Source organism: Arachis ipaensis, chromosome B1 (assembly GCF_059453495.1).
Source record: "Arachis ipaensis isolate K30076 ecotype BB chromosome B1, ASM5945349v1, whole genome shotgun sequence".
Taxonomy (NCBI): Eukaryota; Viridiplantae; Streptophyta; class Magnoliopsida; order Fabales; family Fabaceae; genus Arachis; species Arachis ipaensis.
The window spans coordinates 55,220,463-55,226,551 of record NC_142436.1 but is presented as its reverse complement, the minus strand read 5'-3'; the positions used below and the strand labels follow the sequence as shown (position 1 = coordinate 55,226,551).

Sequence of the window (6,089 nt, the reverse complement as noted above, 5' to 3'; positions counted from 1 at the left end):
TGTGACAGAGCATTTGGATTATTTTTCCGAGAGGATTGAAAGTAGCCATTGGCACCGGTGACATCCTTACACAAAGCCAGCCATAGAAAGGAGTAAGACTGATTGGATGAAGACTGCAGGAAAGCAGAGGTTCAGAGGAATGAATGCATCTCCATACGCTTATCTAAAATTCTCACCAATGATTTACATAAGTATTTCTATCCTTATTTTAGTATTAATTTCGAAAACTCCATAACTATTTTATATCCGCCTGACTGAGATTTACAAGGTAACCATAGCTTGCTTCATACCAACAATCTCCGTGGGATCGACCCTTACTCACGTAAGGTTTATTACTTGGACGACCCAGTGCACTTGCTGGTTAGTTATGCGAAGTTGTGAAGATATGTTTAGACCATGGTTCTGTGCATCCATTTTTGGTGCCATCGCCAGGGAATCAATTTCGAACAATAATTCACAACCTGAGTAACAATTTCACATACCATGTTTTTGGCGCCGTTGCCGGGGATTGTTCGAGTTTTCGGCAAGCTTTTGGTCCGGTAACATCAGTGCCAAGTTTGATCCGGCAACAACACCAAGTTTTTGGCGCCGTTGCCGAGGATTGTTCGAGTTTGGACAACTGACGGTTCATCTTGTTGCTCAGATTAAGTAACTTTATTTTTGTTTTCTTTTCAAAAAGTTTTCAAAAATCTTTCAAAAATTTCTCCTTTGTTTTCGAAAAAAAAAAAAGAAAAAAAAAAGAAAAAAAAATGTTTTCAAAAATATATTTTTTTTCAAAATTTTTAAGAATGAATTCTAGTGTTTCATGAAGCATGTTGAAGCCTGACTAGCTATAAAGCCATGTCTAAATTCTTTTGGACTGAGGCTTCCAAACCATCAGCATAGAGGCAAGTTACTTTGATAAGTAATGAGCAGTATATTCTCTGATGTTATATGCTAAAGCTTGGCTGGCTATTAAGCCATGCCTAACTCTCAGATTGGAGCTTTAGACTAAGAATGCTAGATTCCTGGAATTTATATTAAAAATTTTGGAATCCTTATTTTTGTTTTTCAAATAATTTTCGAAAAAATACAAAAAAAATTAGAAAATCATAAAAATCAAAAATATTTTTTGTGTTTCTTGTTTGAGTCTTGAGTCATGTTATAAGTTTGGTGTCAATTGCATGTTCATCTTGCATTTTTCAAAAAAATTCATGCATTCATAGTGTTCTTCATGATCTTCAAGTTGTTCTTGGTAAGTCTTCTTGTTTGATCTTTGCATTTGCATGTTTTGTGTCTTTTCTTGTTTTTCATATGCATTCCTGAATTCTTTATGTCTAAGCATTAAAGAATTCTAAGTTTGGTGTCTTGCATGTTTTCTTTGCATTAAAAATTTTTCAAAAATGTGTTCTTGATGTTCATCATGATCTTCATAGTGTTCTTGGTGTTCATCTTGACATTCATAGCATTCTTGCATGCATTCATTGTTTTGATCCATAACTTTCATGCATTGCATCATTTTTCTTGTTTTTCTCTCTCATCATAAAAATTCAAAAATCAAAAAAATATCTTTCTCTTTTTCTCTCTTAAAATTTCGAAAATTAGATTTGACTTTTTCAAAAAATTTTAAAATCTAGTTGTTTTTATGAGTCAAATCAAATTTTCAATTTAAAAAAAATCTTATCTTTTTCAAAATCTTTTTCAAAAATCAAATCTTTTTTCAATTTTTTTTAGTTATTTTCGAAAATTTCAAAAATATTTTTCAAAAATCTTTTTCTTAATTTTACATCATATTTTCGAAAATAACATCATCAATTAATGTTTTGATTCAAAAATTTCAAGTTTGTTACTTACTTGTTAAGAAAGATTCAAACTTTAAGTTCTAGAATCATATCTTGTGATTTCTTGTGAATCAAGTCATTAATTGAGATTTTAAAAATCAAATCTTTTTCAAAAACTAATTTCTATCATATCTTTTCAAAAATATCTTCTTATCTTACCTTTTTCAAAAAAGTGATTGCAAAATATCTTTTCTAACCTCCTAACTTCTTATCTTTTCAAAATTTGTTTCAACTAACTAACTAACTTTTTGTTTGTTTCTTACCTTTTTCAAAACTACCTAACTAACTCTCTCTCTCTAATTTTCGAAAAAATCTTCCCTCTTTTTCAAAATTTCTTTTTAATTAGACTAATTATTTTATTTTTTATTTGAATTTTCGAAAAACTACTAACCTTTTTCAAAAACTATTTTCGAAAATCACTAACTCTTTTTCAAAAATTATTTTCGAAAATCCTTCTCCCTCATCTCCTTCTATTTATTTATTCATCTACTAACACTTCTCTTCATCTCACATCTCTGCTCCTATCATCACCTTGGTGTTTGGATTCTTCATTCTTCTTCACCCCTATTCCTTTTCTTCTTCTACTAATAATAAGGAACCTCTTTACTGTGACATAGAGGATTCCTCTTCTTTTCTTTTTCTCTTCTCTTTCTTATGAGCAGGGACAAAGAAAAAGGCATTCTTGTTGAAGCTGATCCAGAACCTGAAAGGACTCTGAAGAGAAAACTAAGAGAAGCTAAATTACAACAATCCAGAGACAACCTTATTGAAAATTTCGAACAAGTAAAGGAGATGGCAGTCGAACCCAACAACAATAATGCAAGGAGAATGCTTGGTGACTTTACTGCACCTAATTCCAATTTACATGGAAGAAGCATCTCCATTCCTACCATTGGAGCAAACAATTTTGAGCTGAAACCTCAGCTAGTTTCTCTGATGCAGTAGAACTGCAAGTTTCATGGACTTCCATCTGAAGATCCTTTTCAGTTCTTAACTGAATTCTTGCAGATCTGTGATACTGTTAAGACTAATGGAGTAGATCCTGAAGTCTACAGGCTCATACTTTTCCCTTTTGCTGTAAGAGACAGAGCTAGAATATGGTTGGACTCTCAACCCAAAGACAGCCTAAACTCTTGGGATAAGCTGGTCACGGCTTTCTTAGCCAAGTTCTTTCCTCCTCAAAAGCTGAGCAAGCTTAGAGCTGATGTTCAAACTTTCAGACAGAAAGAAGGTGAATCCCTCTATGAAGCTTGGGAAAGATACAAGCAGCTGACCAAAAAGTGTCCTTCTGACATGCTTTCAGAATGGACCATCCCAGATATATTCTATGATGGTTTATCTGAACTATCAAAGATGTCATTGGATACTTCTGCAGGTGGATCCATTCACCTAAAGAAAACGCCTACAAAAGCTCAAGAACTCATTGACATGGTTGCTAATAACCAGTTTATGTACACTTCTGAGAGGAATCCTGTGAGTAATGGGACGCCTATGAAGAAGGGAGTACTTGAAATTGATACTCTGAATGCCATATTGGCTCAGAATAAAATATTGACTCAGCAAGTCAATATGATTTCTCAGAGTCTGAATGGAATGCAAGCTGCATCCAACAGTACTCAAGAGGCATCTTCTGAGGAAGAAGCTTATGATCCTGAGAACCCTGCAATAGCAGAGTTAAAATACATGGGTGAACCATATGGAAACACCTACAATCCATCATGGAGAAATCACCCAAATCTCTCATGGAAGGATCAAAAGCCTCAACAAGGCTTTAATAATGGTGGAAGAAACAGGTTTAGCAATAGCAAGCCTTTTCCATCATCCACTCAGCAACAGACAGAGAATTCTGAGCAGAATCCATCTAGCTTAGCAAATTTAGTCTCTGATCTATCTAAGGCCACTGTGAGTTTCATGAATGAAACAAGGTCTTCCATTAGAAATTTGGAAGCACAAGTGGGCCAGCTGAGTAAAAGGATCACTGAAATCCCTCCTAGTACTCTCCCAAGCAATACAGAAGAGAATCCAAAAGGAGAGTGCAAGGCCATTGAATTAATTACCATGGCCGAACCCACAAGAGAGGAAAAGGACATGAATCCCAAGGAGGAAGACCTCCTGGGACGTCCAGTAATCAATAAGGAGCTTCCCTCTGAGGAACCTAAGGAATCTGAGACTCATCTAGAGACCATAGAGGTTCTATTGAACCTCCTTATGCCATTCATGAGCTCTGATGAGTATTCCTCTTCTGAAGAGAATGAGGATGTTACTGAAGAGCAAGCTGCCAAGTTCCTTGGTGCAATCATGAAGCTAAATGCCAAATTATTTGGTATTGAAACTTAGGAAGATGAACCTCCCTTGTTCACCAATGAACTAAGTGATCTGGATCAACTGACATTGCCTCAGAAGAGACAGGATCCTGGAAAGTTCATAATACCTTGTACCATAGGCACCATGATCTTTAAGGCTCTGTGTGACCTTGGTTCAGGAATAAACCTCATGCCCCTCTCTGTAATAGAGAAACTGGGAATCTATGGGGTGCAAGCTGCTAAAATCTCATTAGAGATGGTAGACAATTCAAGAAAATAGGCTTATGGACAAGTAGAGGACGTGTTAGTAAAGGTTGAAGGCCTTTACATCCCTGCTAATTTCATAGTCCTGGATACTGGAAAGGAAGAGGATGAATCCATCATCCTAAGAAGACCTTTCCTAGCCACAGCAAGAGCTGTGATTGATGTGGACAGAGGAGAATTGATCCTTCAATTAAATAAGGACAACCTTGTGTTTACAACTCAAGGATCTCTCTCTGCATCCATGGAGAGGAAGCAGAAAAAGCTTCTCTCAAAGCAGAGTCAACCAAAGCCCCCACAGTCAAACTCTAAGTTTGGTGTTGGGAGGCCACAACCAAACTCTAAGTTTGGTGTCAAACCCCCATATCCAAACTCTAAGTTTGGTGTTGGGAGGTCTCAACAAAGCTCTGCACATCTGTGAGGCTCCATGAGAGCCCACTGTCAAGCTATTGACATTAAAGAAGCGCTTGTTGGGAGGCAACCCAATGTTTATTTATCTAATTTTATTTTTGTTTTTCATGTTTTCTTAGGTTCATGATCATGTGGAGTCACAAAATAAACGAAAAATTTATAAACAGAATCAAAAATAGCGGAAGAAAAATCACACCCTGGAGGAAGCACCTGTTTGGTGTTCAACGCCAGAACAGAGCATGGTTCTGGCACTGAACGCCCAAAATGGGCAGTATCTGGCGCTGAACGCCCAAAATGGGCAGCATCTGGGCGCTGAACGCCAGAATTGCACCCTGGAGAAGAGCTGGCGCTGAACGCCCAGAACAAGCATGGTTCTGGCGTTCAACGCCAGAAATGGGCAACAAATGGGCGTTGAATGCCCAAAATGGGCACCAACCTGGCGCTGAACGCCCAGAGTTGTGTGCAAGGGCATTTTACATGCCTAATTTGGTGCAAGGTTGTAAATCCTTGAACACCTCAGGATCTGTGGACCCCACAGGATCCCCACCTACCTCCACTCACTCTCTTCTCTCTTCTCAATCATCCTCTATTCCCAATAAACACTCTTCCCCAAAACCCTTCACCTATCACCTCCATCTCTCTTCCCTATTAACCCTTCACCACTCACATCCACCCACTCTTCCCCATAAACCTACCCAATAAACTCCACCTACCTTCAAAATTCAAATCAATTTCCCACCCAAACCCACCTATATGGCCGAACCTTAACCCCCCCTCCCTTCCCTATATAAAGCCTTCCATTCTTCCTCATTTTCACACAACACAACCCTCTCTTCTCTTCTTGGCTGAAACACACCTCCCCCCTCTTCTCCATCTTTTCTTCTTCTTCTTGATCTAATTCTTTATTTTCTTGCTCGAGGGCGAGCAATATTCTAAGTTTGGTGTGGTAAAAGCATAAGCTTTTTGTTTTTCCATTACCATTGATGGCACCTAAGACCGGAGAATCCTCTAGAAAAGGGAAAGGGAAGACAAAAACTTCCACCTCCGAGTCATGGGAGATGGAAAGATTCATCTCCAAAGCTCATCAAGACCACTTCTATGATGTTGTGGCCAAGAAGAAGGTGATCCCTGAGGTCCCTTTCAAACTCAAAAGAAATGAGTATCCGGAGACCCGACATGAAATTCAAAGAAGAGGTTGGGAAGTTCTAACAAATCCCATCCAACAAGTCGGCATCCTAATGGTTCAAGAGTTCTATGCCAATGCATGGATCACCAAGAACCATGATCAAAGTAA

At 37.9% G+C, this 6,089-nt stretch overlaps 1 non-coding gene across 1 annotated transcript; it reads right to left on the bottom strand.

Annotated features, from left to right (window-relative positions):
* Positions 1 to 3,011: 3,011 nt before the first annotated feature.
* Positions 3,012 to 3,119, bottom strand: LOC148576630 (small nucleolar RNA R71). Its single transcript, XR_015903038.1, has one exon. It is a non-coding gene; the product is annotated as a small nucleolar RNA R71 (small nucleolar RNA).
* Positions 3,120 to 6,089: the final 2,970 nt, after the last annotated feature.